The 18,209-nt window shown below is 38.3% G+C and overlaps 1 protein-coding gene across 1 annotated transcript in view; it reads right to left on the bottom strand.

The window, feature by feature from the left end:
- The window catches only part of MAGED1 (MAGE family member D1), a 46,785-nt gene extending 30,308 nt beyond the window's left edge, over positions 1–16,477 (bottom strand). The window contains exon 1 of the mRNA XM_033201975.1: positions 16,453–16,477. The gene's annotated coding sequence lies outside the window, so the exon portion shown is untranslated. The remainder of the gene's footprint in view (positions 1–16,452) is intronic.
- Between the last annotated feature and the right edge of the window lie 1,732 nt (positions 16,478–18,209).

The following is an 18,209-nucleotide window of genomic DNA, read 5'->3' as shown; positions in this document are numbered from 1 at the left end:
GGCTAAGTTCTGTATTTAGTTCATGGTAGACTAGATCACCAACCCACACTTGTCCAAGGACGATATTTTTAATACACTGAGACAAAGCGTCTAAAAATGGATATCTTAGCCCAGCACGGTGGCTCACCCTCCTAGTCTCTACTACTCAGGAGGCTGAGGCAGGAGGATCCCCCGACCCCAGGAGTTTAGGCTGCAGTGAACTATGATAGCACCACTGCACCCCAGCCTGAGCGCCAGAGAAAGACTCCATCTCTTTTTTTGTTTTGTTTTGTTTTGAGACAGGGTCTTGCTCTGTCACCCAGGCTGGAGTTCAGTGGCGCAATCTCGGCTCATTGCAGCCTCCGCCTCCTGGGTTCAAGCATTCTCCCACCTCAGCCTCCCAAGCACTGGGACCACAGGTGCCCACCACCACACCGGTCTAATTTTTGTATTTTTTTGTGTGTGTAGAGACAGGGTTTCGCCATGTTGCCCAGGCCGATCTCGAACTCCTGAGCTCAAGCGATCCGCCCGCCTTGGCCTCCCAAACGGCTGGAATCACAGGCATGAGCCACCGGGCCTGGCGCATACCGTGTCTCTTAAAAAAAAAAAAATTAAAAATTAAAAAATCATAAAAATGGAGATCTTTCAGGCCAGGAGCGGTGGCTCACGCCTGCAATCTCAGCACCCTAAACCCTCTTTCTTTTTAATAAATTATCCAGTCTCAGATATCTCTTCATAGCAGTGTGAAAATGGATTAATATGCCCACTAACAGGCACACTGTCTCTATCACTACCATTTCCACACATACTCTGTCCTATCCTGTACTATCATAAATAAAATGTCTTTAGACCAGAACAGATACAGTACCCATGATACCCACTGTCAAATACAACTAACTTAAATCAATCCCCATTATCATACATACCATCCCCATCATTCACATAGTCACACCCCAATTAATCCCTACACTACACCCTTACGCAGTAACTAGCCACACCCACTATCATACACACAGTCCATGTCTCCATTATCAAACTTGTATCATCCTCCAAATCTCCTTCCACACATTCTCATACCACCTCCATTTCATACATACTCACAACCAATAACCACATCAGCTCTGCTCTCACACACGTATATTCCCCATTCCTCACTGACACTCAGAAACTTTGTGCATTTTCCCATCATATACTTTATTCAACAACCCTCTTCAGACCCTCATGATTTCCCCACTCCAAATTATCACATTTTCATCGACTGTGATTACCCATGCTCACTGTATCCACCTGTCCTTACAGAGACACACTTCTCATTTTCCCCAGCACACACAGACACACAGACATACACTAACCTTCTCACTTCCATCATGTACCTATCTTCCATAATAACATTACACTTGCCCCATTCCATCCTCCCTCTACTTCAACATGCCCCATCCACATTTTCACACAATGATCCCAGTGTCCCATCATCCCGTCCTCTCCCTCCTCATTCTCTCGCACAACCATATGCACACACATGCACAATTCTTGTCTTTCACATACACTGTGACCATAACTACCACTGTCACATACATTCTGATCTCTTTCTGTCACTATCACTCACATTGCCTCTGTCTTCATGATCACAGTGATTTCATACCATCCTCACACTGTCCCCATTGACACCATTATCACACATACTTTGGCCACGTACCTCCACTACCCCACTATCACACAATACTCTCCCTATCTCTCCATCAAACACATGATCCACATCACTTAGGATTTTATACCTGTGGTGCCCATTCCCTGCTATCTCATTTTCCTTCTCTTTTCTTTCCTCTCCTCTCCTTTCTTCTCCCTCACTCCTATCTTATTCTCTCATACACAAACACACACACACTCACTTACTTTCCTGATATGTGGATCTTACATCAATCCAGATATAATAGAGAAGTTTCTCACTTGAAGCCTCATTGCAGAGTTCTAGTAGGTGTTAAGTGGAGAAACATATCATGCTCTAAAGGTACAATGTTTGGTGTTCCCATTGGTAGAGAATTGTGAATGGATTCCTTTTGGTACATCTGCCTTTAAGGAGCATTTCTTCATGTTTTGTTATAGCATTTAGATGAGTTTTTAATATTCTATTGATAGGTCATTAATATGATATTCTGTAGTTGAGCTATTTGTACTACAGTCTTCCTAAAATATCCTAATACTTTCCGTGTCACAGCAAAATTATGATATTTTTGGTCCCGAAGAGATAGACAAGTTCAAGCACATGGCAATACTGAATATATCACTGAGCTGTGTTAGAGGGAACACTTAATCTTTACTTCTCATGTTTCTAAGTGGAAGAACTTCAAACAGACTAACACTCCTGCTTTTCTGTCCACAGAAGGAGGAATGAGTTATATGACTAGTATGTTTGGAAGACACATCTGAGTATGCTTCTGTGATGGTTAATACTGAGTATCAACTTGATTGAATTGAAGGATACAAAGTATTGATCCTGGGTGTGTCTGTGAGACACAGATTAACATTTGAGTCAGTGGGCTGGGGAAGGCAGATATATCCTTCATCTGGTGGGCACAATCTAATCAGCTGCCAGCAAATATAAAGCAGGCAGAAAAACGTGAGAAGGAGAGACAGGCCTAGCCTCCCAGCCTACATCTTTCTCTCAAGCTGGATGCTTCCTGTCCTTGAACATTGGACTCCAAGTTCTTCAGTTTTGGGACTCGGATTGACTCTTCTTGCTCCTCAGCTTGCAGATAGCCTATTGTGAGACCTTGTGATCATGTAAGTTAATACTTAATAAGCTCCCCTTTATTTTTTTATTTTTATTTTTTTTGAGGCGGAGTCTCGCTCTGTCGCCTGGACTGGAGTGCAGTGGCCGGATCTCAGCTCACTGCAAGCTCCGCCTCCCGGGTTTACGCCATTCTCCTGCCTCAGCCTCCCGAGTAGCTGGGACTACAGGCGCCCGCCACCTCGCCCGGCTAGTTTTTGTATTTTTAGTAGAGACGGGGTTTCACCGTGTTAGCCAGGATGGTCTTGATCTCCTGACCTCGTGATCCGCCCGTCTCGGCCTCCCAAAGTGCTGGGATTACAGGCTTGAGCCACCGCGCCCGGCCGCTCCCCTTTATTTTTATGTGTATATATAGTTCTGTCCCTCTAGAGAACCCTGACTAATACAGCTTGGCTGGGGCTCTTGCTCTCTGCCCTTCTTCTACATGCTTACAGATAACATATCATGCATCAAGTGGCCCACTTTTGGCCCAGAGTCTTGTGGTTTTTCAGCATTGCTTATGGTGGTCTAGGTAAATCTGCTTAATTCTGGGTCCAATATTAGGAAGTCCACATTAAAGCCATATTCTCTGAAGTGTTATCAGTAATAAAGATGATGTTTTGAGTTCCATTTACCTGATTCCTACATCTTTCAATTTCAATTGTTTCTGAACCTAGTCAGGGAAGATGAGTGCTATTATTGATCCCTCACAACTCCCACACAATGGATCAATGAAATCATATAAATTCTCTTTACTCATGTTATCCATATTTTACCACAAACAGGTTTCTAGGTGGAGTTTGTTTTTGATTAGCATTACCAGCAAACACTGATACAAATTAACATCAAGTCTAAACAAGGATATTGCATTGCCACTACCCCAGATTCCTCTTTTCCCTGAACTAGGAATTCAAATTCTGAATGGGTAGAGTTACCATGGTAGAGTAGGTGAAAATTAATCAGGAGTAGAAAACACCCTTTGATTAAAAACTTTATAATTTAGTCTTATAGAATGCTCTTGTTAAAAACAGATTATGTAGAATTACATCTAACAGTCATTTTTGCTCTTTCTTTTTTCTTTTTGCTAGCTAGCTTTGTATTAGCTTTTGAGGCCTTGCATATAAACTTAAATACTGTGCTTGCCTGCTCTCAGTGAAAGAACAATATTCCACAGTGCAATTTGTGTCCAAGGTGACCAGGCCTAAATATTGGAATTTTCACCGTTTTATCCGGGGACAATCAGTGTTGTAAAGAAATGGCAACTTTTTGCTGGAAATAAAGCAGTGTGAAGATCAGAATTCACATGTGACCTCTTTTGCATAGTAACACCATTCATATCTGCACATAGTTGATATTCTAGACTCAAATACATTCCAATCTACATCAAGGCCCACAAAGTGATCATTAATTAATAAAAACAAACATTAAAAAGTTTCAGCAGTCAGAGAGAAAGAAAACAAAGCTATTAGACAAGATATGTAAAAACTGACTAAAAAGTAATAAGAACACCTGAGGAAAATGCAGCACATACACACAAAAACTTTCTATAGCTCAAAGCTTTAAAAACAAATTCTATATTAGTCCATTCTCACACTGCTATAAAGAAATTCCTGAGACTGCATAATTTACAAAGAAAAGAGGTTTAATTAGTTCATGTCTCCACAAGCTGTACAGGAAGCTTGGCCGGGGGGGCCTCGGGAAACTCACAATCATGGCAGAAGGTGAAGGGGAAGAAGGTACATCTTACATGGCTAGAGCAGGAGGAAGAGAGAGAAGAGTGGAGGTGCTACACACTTTTAAATAACCAGATCTCGTGAGAACGCACTATCATGAGAACAGCAAAGGGGAAATCTGCCCCCTTGATCCAATTACCTCCCACCAGGCCTCTCTTCCAACATTAGGGACCACAATTCAACATGAGATTTGGGTGGGGACACAAATCCAAACTGTATCAAATTCCAATTAAACAATAAAATGAAAAATGATGTCAATGATGAGCCCTGAATTACTTGACTAGAAAATCAAGTGCAAGATTTATATCAAGGTACTCAGCAAAAAAATCCATAAAGCAATAGATTCAATGAGATACAAGACAAGATATTTAGAGGATAGTGTCAATGAATCTAAAATGTGAATATGGGAGATGGATGGGGAGTTAAAGGAGAAAAGAAATAGAAGGAAGAGAAGCAATACTTAACTAAATGATAGAAGAAAATTTCCCTAACCTAAAGAAAGGGCTACCTGAATTCCAGACAAGATTGAGTGCCTGTTCATCCATCCATTCATTAATTTATGTATTCATATATAATTTAATCAACTCATCTAATGAGGGCTTATTACACAGCCAGCACTATTCCAGGCACTTGAGATATATCAGTGAACAAAACAGACAAAAATCCCTGTCTTTGTGGAGCTTACATTCTAAGATATACTCAGCACACCCTGATTAAATTCTTGAATTCAAGGAAACAAGAAAAAAATTACAATCTTAAAGAGAAAGAGAAACAAAATTCAGAAATTTTCAATGATAAAAACTCTCAACAAATTAGGTATAAAGAGGAATGTACCCAAAAGCAGTAAAGGCTATATATCACAAGCCCATGGCTAACAACATACTCAATGGTGAAAAGTTGTAAGCTTTTCCTCTAAGATCATGAACAACACAAGGATGCCTACTCTCACTATTCCTATTCATCATAGTATTGGAAGTCCTAACCAGAGCAATTTGTCAAGAAAAGGAAATAAAATGCATCCAAATTGGAAAGGAAGAAGTGAAATATATCTGTTTGCAGGTGACATGATTGTATATACAGAAAAACCTAAGGACTCCATAAAACAAACTGTTAGAACTAATAACTGAATTAAGTTACATAATATACTATCAGCATAGAAAAATCAATAGCATTTCTGTGTAATAACAGTAATAATCCAAAAGAGATATTAAGAAAATAATCCTATTTATAATAACATCAAAACAATAAAATACTCAGGAATAATTTAACCAAAGAGGTAAAAGATCTGTACACTGAAAACTACAAAACAATAATAGAAGAAATTGAAAAAGACACAAATAAATTGAAAAGTATTCTGTGTTCATGGACTGGAAGAATTAATATTGTCAAAATGTCCATACTAACTAAAGCAATCTGCAGATTCAATAAAACCCCTATTAATAACTAAAAGCAATCTTGAACAAGAAGAACAAAGTCAGAGGCATCGTACTTCCTGATTTCAAATTATGTTACAAAGCTATAGTAGTCAAAACAACATGGTACTGGCATAAAAACAGACACATAGACAAATAAATAAAATAGCCCAGAAACAAATCCATGCGTATACAGTCAACTAATCTTTGACAAAGGTATCAAGAATACATAACGGGGAAAGGATAGTTTCTTCAACAAATGGTGTTGGAAAACTGAATGTCCATTGCAGAAAAAAATGAAATTGGATCCTTATCTTACACACACACACACACTCACACCCCTCAACTCAAACTGGAAATTGGATTAGAGATTTAAATGCAAGTCCTAAAACATAAACTTCTAGAAGAAAACATGGGAAAAGGTCCTTCACATTGAACTTGACAATGACTTTTTTTGTTATTACACCAAAAAGGCAGGCCACAAAAGCAAACATAAAAAGGTGGGACTACATCAAACTACAAAGTTTCTGCACAGCAAGGGAAACAATCAACAAAATGAAAAGGCAACCCACAGATTAGGAGAAAATATACACAAACCATATATCTGATAAGGGGTTAATACACAAAATATATAAGGAACTCATATAGTTAACTCAGTAGTTTAAAAAAAAAACACACAAATAACCAATTTAAAATGGGCAAAGGACCTGAATAGGTATTTTTTTCCAAGGAAGACATACAAATGCCAACAGATATATGGAAAGTGTTAAACATTTCTAATCTTCAAAGAAATGCAAACTAAAACCACAATGAGATGCCATCTCACACTTGTTTTGATAGTTATTATCAAAAAGTCAAATGATAACAAGTGTTGGCAAAGTTGGCAAAAAGTGGCAAAAGTGAACCTTTATACATTGTTGGTGAGAGTGTAAAGTGGTACAGTTACTAGCAGAAACAGTATGGAAGTTCCCCCGCAAAATTAAGAATTGAACTACCATAAGATCCAGCAATTCCACTTCTGGGTGTATATCCAAAGGAGATAAAATCACTATCTTAAAGAAGCATCTGAACTCCCCTGTTCATTGCTGCATTTTTAGCAATAGTTACGATAAGAAAACAATCTAAGTGTCTGCAACAGATGCATGAAGAAATTGTGTGTATACACACACACACACACACAATGGAATATTGTTCACTCTTGATAAAGGAAATCCTGCCATTTGCAACAACACAGATGAACCTGGAGGACACTATGCTAAGTGATATAAGCCAAACACAGAAAGACAAATACTGCATGATCTCACTTATATGCTGAATCTTTAAAAAGTTGAACTCATAGAAACAGAGAGTGGATGGGTGGTTACCCAAGGTCAGCCAGTGTGTGGGGGAATGGAGAGATGGTCAAAGGATACAAACTTGTGGTTGTAAGATGCATAAGTTCTGGAGATGTAATGTGCAGTATGGTGAATATAGCAGCTAGTAATAATGTATTACAACTTGAATTCATTAAGAGAGTAGATCTTAAGTATTCCCACAAAAAAGGTAACTGTAAGTTGATGGATATGTTAATTAGCTTGACTGTAGAAATCATTTCCCAATGTATATTGTATCAAAATATCATGTTGTACACCTTGATTTGTAAAATTTTTGTCAACTATAACCCTAATAGAGCTGAAAAGAGAGAAAGTGTTACCTGCAGTAGAAAAATTAAATTAGACAGACAGGACTTTCATCAGTAACACTAAATTTCATGACCTCATTCACTAATTATCCCAGAAATGGCTTTACAGTTCTCAGAGAAGCTAAAATCAGTTTTTTGACTCAGAATCTGTTTTCCTGGGAGACTATCTAACAGGAGCAACATACCCTTTTCTCATACAACTAGATTTGTGTTTGCTTTTCCATTTTTTCAAAACTAAACAATACATTAAAAACATATAAGTGATAAAAATATACGAAAACAAATAAATTGTTAATACAAAAATCAGGGTAGTATTATCTCTAAGTGGAGGTGGACAGGAAAGTGTGATTGGAAAGGGCACTAAAGTACTGATAATGTTCTATTTCTTGTCCTGGTCCATGGGTCTGGAGGCATTATTTCATTTTTATTATTTTAAATGTAAATATTAATTAATTCAACAAATAAATGTCTATCATGTATCAGGCACTATTCTAGGCACTGGAAAAACAGAAACAAATAAAATAGATAAAAATGTGTCCTTATGGAGCTCACAAAGTAGCCAAGAAATAATAAAACTTTCCAGAGTCCAAGTACAAAAACATACAAGCTGAAAGAGTCTACCTACCAGGTATCTAGGACAACAGATATACAAATATCCACACATCATCATGAAATTTTAGAGTATCGGGGATAAAGTGGAAATCCCAAAAGCTTTCAGGATTGAAAACAGCCCAGACTGGATCAAGAGAGAAGGCTCTACAAAGGGGACTTCTAGAAATAAATATTCTGAATATTCTGACTTTTTTAGCAGTTACACAAAAATAGACATGATAGGGCTAACAGAAAAAATAAGGATTGGATATTTTGGGAGGCCAAGGCGAGCGGATCACTTGAGGTCAGGAGTTCGAAACCAGCCTGGCCAACACGGTGAAACCCCGTCTCTAATAAAAATACAAAAAAATTAGCCGGGTATGGTAGGTGCCTGTAATCCCAGCTACCTGGAAGGCTGAGGCAGGAGAATTGCTTGAACCTGGAAGGCAGAGGTTGCAGTGAGCCAAGATCGCACTATTGCACTATAGCCTGGGCGACAGGGCAAGACTCTGCCTCAAATATAAATACATAAAAATACACAGATAAAAGGGAATTATAACTCTAGAAATGATACAAATGTGTTCAAAACAGAAACGTAGATACAATTCACTACCTGTCTCTTTAGTGAACAATGTTTGCACAATCACAATAGTATAAACATCATCATTAACCAAAAGTATGTTATAACTATACTAAAAGAACACAGAAGGGAATTGATGGAGAAAAAAGTGAGAGTTAAATCTTCATCTACCATAATGGGAAGTCAACAGCTAATATCTGAAATAAGTAACTCATGAAATAATGGTATTTAGATAAAAACCAAAAGAAGTAGATTTCAAAGTTGGCTAATTTGCATTCTAGCCTTCAAGTGTTCAAGTCTGGTGGTGAAAAAAAGTGAAGCTAATACTGCTATTTTTTGTTATTTCTTTTTTAAGCCACACATAGGTCTTGCTATAATATATAGTATATTTACTATAATTTAAAAATTCAAAATAAAATGCCTTTTAATTATAAAGGGAGCGAAGGGATATGATGAGAACTGAGATGTACTAAAATTAATGAGGCCAACAGAATAGATCAAAAGGTGGTGGCGCATATAAATGTGGAAACTGAAGCCTCACCCCACTGTTTGCTTTTTATTCTTTTGCAACATGGGGGTGGGGTCCAAATTGCTCTTCAGTTGTAGAAATAATCAAAGAGGAGCTTTACATTTGAGAAATGACCATGAGAGGACCTGGCAGCTCCATTCTCCCAGGTAGGGTGGGAATGGAATTATGAGTCAGAGACCTGGAAGACTGAAGACAGGAGAAATTTATTCTGGGACACGCTCGGCCTGCCACAAGAGGGCAGAACAAGAATGTAGTATCTCCTCTGGTCCCCCTCCTACCTTTCTTCTGCTGATTCTAAGCTTTGTTCTCCCTTAAAATGCCTAGGTTTCTGAAATTCTGCCTTGGGTTTTGTTTTTTTGTTTCTTTGATTTTTTCTCACTCCACACCACCCTCTCCCAGGGCAATCTCACTGATACTTCAATTAAAACCACCACTTCTATACTTGATGACTACCAAATTTCTATCTGATTTCTATCTGTAACCCTACTTGCTTCACAGCAGCAGAATGAATTCTGTACTACCTACTGAATAATTCCTCTTGCACACTGCAAAGGTCATTCTTTCCCCACAAACCTGCTCCTTATTCTGAGTTCTCCATGAATGGTTTTTACCTATTGTTAACCATCCAAGGCAGAAAGAAAACTGGGCATCATCCTTGATTCCTTCTTCTCCATCGGTCCCCCATATCTAGTCAGTGACCAAGTTCCAAATTCCTTGCATTCCCATTTCATTCTTGTATTCTCATTTTATTCCCACTGCCTTAACCCAGATTTCAGTATCTGTTTTATAAATAGCCTTCTAACTGGTCTCCCTGCACCCAGTTCTCTTTTCCAATCTATCCATCACACTCCTTTTTTTTCTTTTCTTTTTGAGACGGAGTCTCACTCTGTTGCTCAGGCTGGAGTGCACTGGCATGATCTCAGCTCACTGCAACCTCCCCCTCCCAGGTTCAAGCCATTCTCCTGCCTCAACTTCCCAAGTAGCTGGGACTACAGAAGCACACCACCATGCCTAGCTAATTTTTGTATTTGTAGTAGAGACAGGGTTTCACAGTGTTGGCCAGGATGGTCTCGAACTCCTGACCTCAAATGATGTGCCCACCTCGGCCTCTCAAAGTGTTGTGATTACAGACGTGAGCCAATGCACCCGGCTATCCATCACACTCCTACTCACAGGATCTTTCCTTCTTTCTTTCTGTTTTGAGACAGAATCTCACTCTGTTGCCCAGGTTGGAGTGCAGTGGCATGATCTCAGCTCACTGCAACCTCTGCCTCCCAGGCAGTTCTTTGTTCATGGCTCCTTTCTCCAAATTCAAACCCAGCAGCATAGCATCTTCTTTCCTCTCTGACCTCTCCTTTAGTCCTCACATTCTCCCTCTGTAAGTCTGGCCCTCTTGCCTCTCTCTTATAAGAATCCTTGTGATTACTTGGGCCCACCCTAACAATCCAGTATTATCCCTGCATCTCAAAATCCTTAATTTGATCACATCTGCAGAAGTCCCTTTTACCATTTCAGGTAACATATATTCACAGGTTCTGGAGATTAAAATGCAGTTTTGGGGGGCCATTATTCAGCCTACCAACTGCAGGTTGTGCAAATTGTGGACCTTGTGATTCTGCAGAACAGCATTCACATTATGACCATCAAAGACATCTGTGTTTATTATGACAATTTTCTAGCAAGTGGTAAGAAAGTCTTTTGAGGAAGAGGTATTATTTTACAATTCACACAAAGGTACCATATGAGCCAGCAGAAGCCCCATAATCTAAAGTGATTAATACTATCACAACACAAGTGTAACACATTCATTCCCCAACTGGGATGGGAGAGGTCTATTACAGAGTGTTAAGATCCTTGCAGAACCAACAATAATATATTTCAATAACATGTTTATTAGGTATGTACTACATGCCAGGTGCCATACTAGACACTTATACTCTTTATCTAGAATCCTTACAACTTGGTACAGTATTACATCCTGACCTAAAAAAAAATGAGCAAGGTGAGACTCAAAGAGATTTATTAATATAACTAAAGTCACACAGCTAGAAGGCGGTTAAGCTGGCAAACAAACCCAGTTATACCTGGAGGTAGATCCTGAATACTTTCTGCTGTAGTACACTGCCTCCTTGAAGTGAGAAGGTAGAAAATCAATGTCTTAATATTTCTTATACCTTGAGTTTCTGAAAGTCACACTTATTGTTGACTCAGTGCTAGAGTACTGCATATTCCTGAAGCAAATTCAAATTCAAGTTCCTCTGAATACTGGGTGATACACAAGCAACCTATAGCTAAACCCATCTGGGGAGAAAATCATGCCACATACCCTAGCTTCTCCACTTCCTTATAGGCTGAATTCTACTTTATTTTGGCTTATTTGATTGTAATTCCTAGAATGACCTGGCTGTGTTCCTGAAGCTCTCACCACATCTGTCCTCTCCATTCCTACTCAATCATTTTAAAAACTGGATAACTCTACCTTGTTACCGATGGTGAAGCTATCCTGGCCAATCCCAGAGCCTGTGCTTTCCATCCCACTCCACGTTGTCTACACCACAAAAAGTGGTTAGGGCGAGTATATGAGAACAGAATTTTGTTATTAATGAAATCTTTCAAGATTGGAAGTAATTCCTATTCAAAGGGATAATATAAATATGATAAAGTCTTTATAGTCCTTACTGAATTTGATAGAACCCAATGTAGAGTCTCTAATTCCAAAACTGACTGAAGGCTCCCAATACTCACTGAAGAGTGAATCCTGATTTCTGAAGGAATTTCTTAATGATGAATAAAGACTAACACATCCTTGAAGATTTCTACATTGCCACTATAAACCAGAACAATTAAACTCTCTAGGACTCAAATCCTGGTTCTTCCAGTGACAAGTATGTGATCTTGGGGAAATTTTTCCACCTTGTTTCTTTGGTTTCTTCATGTGTGTATAAACAACAATGAAGGTTTCTACATTGTATGATTATTGTAAAAAAAAATGATTAAACAAACTATGTAAAGTTCTTGTAGTGCTTGCCACACTGGTAGGCGTGTAATTATGTGGTAACTATTTTAATTAACTTTTACAAAGAATCTTTTTTCATTTTTACCAAGACCTGATTTTCTCATAAAGACTTTCCCACACACATTACATTAATAAGATTCCTGCCACTCTGTATTTTCTGATGCTGAGTAAGATTAAACTTCAGATTGAAGGCCTTTCCACATTCACTGCATTTAAGCGAACTCACTATGGACTTGCTGATATCAAATAAGGCTGACAGCCTGCTGAAAGCATACTCATAAATTTTTACATACGTAGAAGGTGATGCCTTTATGAATCCTCTGATGATGAATAAGACTTAGCCTCCAATTGAAGGCTTATTCATTACAGGTACAGAGCGTCTCTCCACTATGAATCTGCAGATGATGAACAAGGATTGATTTCTGTTTGGAGATTTTTGTACATTCATTGTAAAAGATTCTCTTTGATGACAAATAAAATTTGAGCTCTAGATTAAAAACATTTCCATATTTGTTACACTGAAAGGATCTCTTTCCATCTCTGCTATAAATTTTCTAATGTTTTTGAAGGTCTGATATCTCCAGATACCCTTTCCCACATTAATCATTGCATAAGGTTACTTTCCACTGTGAATTCTCTCATGTTTAGTAAAGTCTGAGCTGGATCTGAAAGTCTTTCCACATGCATTATGAGCATAGGGTTGTTCTCCACTATGAATTCTCTCACGTTAAAAAAAAAGTCTGAGTTTGTCCTGAAGCCTTTCCCACAGTCAGTACACTCAAAGGTTTCTGTCCAGTATAAACTTTTGCATGATTCAAAAAGCTTCATCACCCACTGCAATTTGTCCAGCATTGGGAAAGTTTTTCTACTCTATGAAATTTCTGGTGTTGAAAGAGAATCATATACTGCCTAAAGACCTTTCCACATTCTTATGGCCATAACAAATCAATGAATTCTCAGGTGTGAGTCCTCAGATGGCAAGTAAGACTGGCATCATGATTAAAAATTTCTTTATATTCACTATATTCACAGCATTCATAGGGTTTCTCTTTACCATGAGTACTGTGAGGTACCTCCCTTGAACACTGACAAAGGGCTTTTTGACATTAATCACATACATAAGACTTTTCCCCATCAGAACCTCCCCAGTGTCTCACAAATTCTAAAACCTTTGCAAGAGTTATGGTCATGTGAATCATATCTCTGTGCTTTTTTTCCTAGAAGATTCCTATATATAATACACATCTAGCTTGCTTTTCCTCAGTTAATTCACTCACAGCCTCTCTCTTCAGTAGGATTATTCTTATAAGTGGCAGTACTGTGCCTGTGACAAATTTCCCTGCGTAAGGAATATGTTCAACTCTTCCCTGCCAAGCTTTCCTGCAGCCATTCCTTTACCTATATGTCATCACATGCCAAGTCTTCTCCATAGAAGAGACTCAGACCAATAGTCCTTGGATTCTGGATCCATAACATTCTTTGGAATTTGACTTTTTCTGAAATTTCCCTCTCTGGAGTAGAACTCACTCTAAATCATAATCTTATCATCTAAAACGATAGACTCACACACATAAATGCGCAAAGAACATGAGTAACAGTTCACAAAAAAGGAAATGCAAACGGATAATAAATACATGAAATATTCTATTTTGTTAATCATCAATTAATGTAAATTGAAACAACCATGTGAGTTTATTTTTCCTTTCTCATTCCCACCAGCAGCTTATATGAATGCCTGACTGACTATTCTCCTTCCTGGTATGAATGTAAATTAGTACAACTTTCTGGAAAACAATTTTGCAGTATGTAACTAAAAACCAGAGAACGGTCATACCTTTTGACTCAATAATCACTCTTCAAGCAATCTATCCCAAGAAAATAGTCAGATATGCAAACATCCGTGTACAAAACTACTTATGGAAGCATTTATATTAGTGAAAAAAATGAAAACACCCAAAATGTCCAAGAATATGAAATTGATTAAATAAATTGTGGTATATTTTAATGATGGATATTATGTAGTCATCAGAACTAATGTCAAAGAATTGTTATTGGCAAGTGGGAATTCTTAAAAGATAACTTTTAGAGAAGAAAGCAGGTGTTATGGGCTAAATTGTGTCCCCTCAAAATTCATATGGTGAAGTCCCAACCCCCAGTACCTCAGAACATGACTGCATTGGAGACGAGATCTTTAAAAAGGTAGTTAAATTAAAAATGACATCATTAGCATCTAGTTAGGTAGTTAAATTAAAATGGCATCATTAGAGCTCTAATCCAACATGCCTGGTGTCCTTATAAGAAGAGGAGATAAGCCCGGTGCGGTGGCTCACGCCTGTAATCCCAACACTTTGGGAGGCCGAGGTGGGCAGATCATTTGAGGTCAGGAGTTCGAGACCAGACTGGCCAACATGGTGAAAACCCATCTCTACTAAAAATACAAAAATTAGCTGGGCATGGTGGTGGGCGCCTGTAATCCCAGCTACTCAGGAGACTGAGGTAGGAGAATTGCAAAAATAAAAAGAAGAGGAGATAAAGACAGAGACACACAGAGAAGGAAAACCATGTGAGGACACAGGAAGGAGAAGATGGCCATCTACAGCCAAGGAGACAGGCCTGAGAAGAAACCAACCCTGCCAGCACCTTGATCTCAGACGTCTAGCCTCCAGAATTGTGAAAAAATAAATTTCTGTTGTTTAAGCCACCCAGACTGTGGTATACAGTCCTAGCAAATGATACAAAACTGTACATACTGAAAAGAAATATATCAATTACTGAATATTTATCTCTAGTTAATAAAACAGTGGGTCACTTTTATTTCCTTCCTGATAAAGTTTTGCTGTTCTCTAAAATCTTCAAAATGAGCATGTCTCTACTTTTATAATGTAAAATATGTAAAAAGAAGGAAGATATCCATAAGCAAACAGCTTAAAAAATAATACACAGAAAAACATAACTTCTACTTGATGAAAAGAAGCTGACAAAATAAGACAAAGAGTCAGTTGAGAAATTAAGGCCTGCTGAGACTCACTTTGTCTCACTTTGGGGTGGCCTCCCAAATCAGGGAGAGAGGGACATGGAGAAACAAAGTGATATGAAGATGACTGGTTATCTGGAGGGCAATGCAGAGGCAATTAAAGAGATTAAATTGAGTAGGGAAATGGGAAGATTATCTGAACAAAGGAGGTGTTGACTGTGTAGAACTAGGAGAGGAAAGCAAGGATTGGGAAGAATGTAGTTGGTAAGAGATCTTCAGGAGACTGAAAAAGGTGATGCAACAGAGGAGACAGGAGAAACTGGGCATACACACAAAGGAAAAACGAACTCTCTCCTGCTTGGTCTTAGGGCAACCACCAGATGAAAAGTTTGAGGGGGACAACAATAATAACTACCACAATCATTTAGTAAGCATGCACCAAACACAAACACTTCACTGAAATACATTATTGGTATTTCACATGGAAACCTTGAAAGTTTGCTATTATTATTCCAAGTTTGTAGGTGAAGAAACTGATGGTCAAGGGAGGTAAGCTGACTTGCCCAACATTTTAGAGTTAATATGTAGGTGAATTGATATTCAGCTGAAGTGGGTCTGACTCCAAAGCTCCTGTATTTGTCACCATGACAAGGTGCCTTGTGGGCATTCACCAATCTAAAATCTTCAACTATCCCACCGCTATACAACTAAACTGTAAGTTCTCTAACCCCTACTTGTATCATTCTACCTCCTCCTTTCACCTAAAAGGATTGCTTCCTGGGTCCCTTTGTCCTTAGCTCTTTCCAAATTCAGCAGGGAATTCACCTAGGTCTTTTGAGGAAAATACTGCAGTTGAAAAGGAAATGAAACTTTATGGTTACAGTTGAATACTGAATGTCCCTGAATTCAGTTCTGAAAGGTACAGGGTGGGTGGCAGAAAGGGATACTTATTTATCAGGACGTCTTAGAAACAGGACAAGGACCTTGTAAAAAAAGCACAGAACTATGTGTGCTTCCAAGAGACAGGGAGATGGGCTTGACCTTGAGAGATAAAACTCAACGAAGAAAATCACGAGTCATTTATTTGCTTCCTAAAAGAAAGAAGTCCCAGAACGAAGGAACAGAAACTGACACAGTGTAGGTTTCAGGGTTGGACAGAGGTGGATTCAAAGCTCAACATTATCACTTACTTGCTATGTGACCTTGAGCAAGTATTTGCGCTTTTCTGAGCATCACATGTGTCCTCTATAAAACAGAAGAAACAAAACCCAAAAGATAATGAAGTTCTGAGCCTAAATCTAATCTTAAAGAAAAATGTAGCAAGGAGTTACAACAAATGTTCCTAGTTCTGATGATTGCCTGCCACATTATTTGGACCAATCCTCAGGTTGAAAACAAATTTTAAAAATTTTGATGAAAGAAAAGTAGTAACACTGACTTAAAAACAATAAAATGGCAGTATGGAAACACTAGGGCAACATTCCTGGGAAATGGGGAACCTCGAGAAGTAAATAGAGCAGCGAAGCAATTTCTTCCCTAAGGGCATTTGTATATCCCCAAAATTTCAACTTTCATTTTGCCTGCCTTGAAAGGCAAAAGAGATAAGAAATTAAAACCCAGAGCTACACTACATGGGAAAACTAAGAGGAGACACTCCCAACAATAAGCTGGGACCTCAAAGGGCTACCCCTGGGTGAATGGGAAGCAGGCCAGTTTTGCAGCTCAGATTTGGATCACATGACTTGCCCTGGGAACCTTGAGCCTTGAATTAGATAAAGAAGCAAATCAGCAGGATCAGCTGACAACAGAAATGTTCACAAAAAGACTTTAAACAATAGGATTATCAAACACAAACTATAAGACAACTATGTTTACTAAGCATAAAGAGATAAATAATAAACTTGAAGATCTTACCAAGCAACAGGAAACCATAACAAATGGCAGACCATAATTGAACCTAATCAAACATTTGGAAAAAAAAAATACAGTACTCAAAATTAAAAACTCAAGGGATAGCTTTAATCAGCAGATTAAGTAGAGAATTTCAATTTAAAGACAGGTAAGACTAAATTATCTGAGCTCAGCAGGAAGATACAAAAGGATGGAAAGTACAGAAAAGAAGGTAAGAGACTCAAACTGCTCTCATTCATCAAGCAGTAGTCAGGGCTTGTAAGTGGTCACATTAAATCTTCACAACTACTTTACAAGGCACAAAATAAAGAATTTCATTGGTAATAAAATCCTTTCAGCTTTTTCTCCATTTCTGCCAGCATAACTAGGCCCCAGACATGCTTTTTATTTAAAACTAGCTAAGAAATTCCAGAGCCTAGCTTTACAAATGCAAATCTTCAGAATTAACAAAAGGAAACTCAGAAACATATGAAGGCTCTGTGCCCGCTCCCCTGCTGCTGTGGAGGAGTGGAAACCATTTTGCTGCACAATAATTTCAAATAATCTGAATTTTAAAAGGTGTTAAATTGAGAACTTTAACAAGAATGTAAATCTTGTTCCCCTTTGCAATATGGTGATTTGAGAATATTTGTAACTGTTACCAACTAGTTTTATTCTCTGTTAATACAAATCTTTCCTTGGAAGTGTTGTCTAAATAAAGCCATTTTATAAGACTCCTACAACTTTAGAAATTAATGCCTGTTTCAGTGAAAATAACCTACAAAAGAAATGTGTAATTCTAATTAGGTATTTTACTTGGTAATTTATTAACCTGGTGTGGTAGGCAGAATAATGGTCCTCCCAAAATGTTCAAATCTCAATCCTTATTAAGATATTACCTTACATGGCAAATGGGCTTTGCAGATGTGACTGAGTTAAGATTCTGAGATGAAGAGATTATCCTGGATTATCCTGGTGAACCCAGTGTAATTACTGGGATCCTTATAAGGAGGCAGGAGGATCAGAGTCAGAGGAGAGATGGCAACAGGAGCAGGTC

Source organism: Trachypithecus francoisi, unplaced genomic scaffold (genome assembly GCF_009764315.1).
Source record: "Trachypithecus francoisi isolate TF-2019V2 unplaced genomic scaffold, Tfra_2.0 Lachesis_group6, whole genome shotgun sequence".
Taxonomy (NCBI): Eukaryota; Metazoa; Chordata; class Mammalia; order Primates; family Cercopithecidae; genus Trachypithecus; species Trachypithecus francoisi.
The sequence above is the reverse complement of the archived record's forward strand: the minus strand, read 5'-3'. Positions and strand labels throughout refer to the sequence as shown.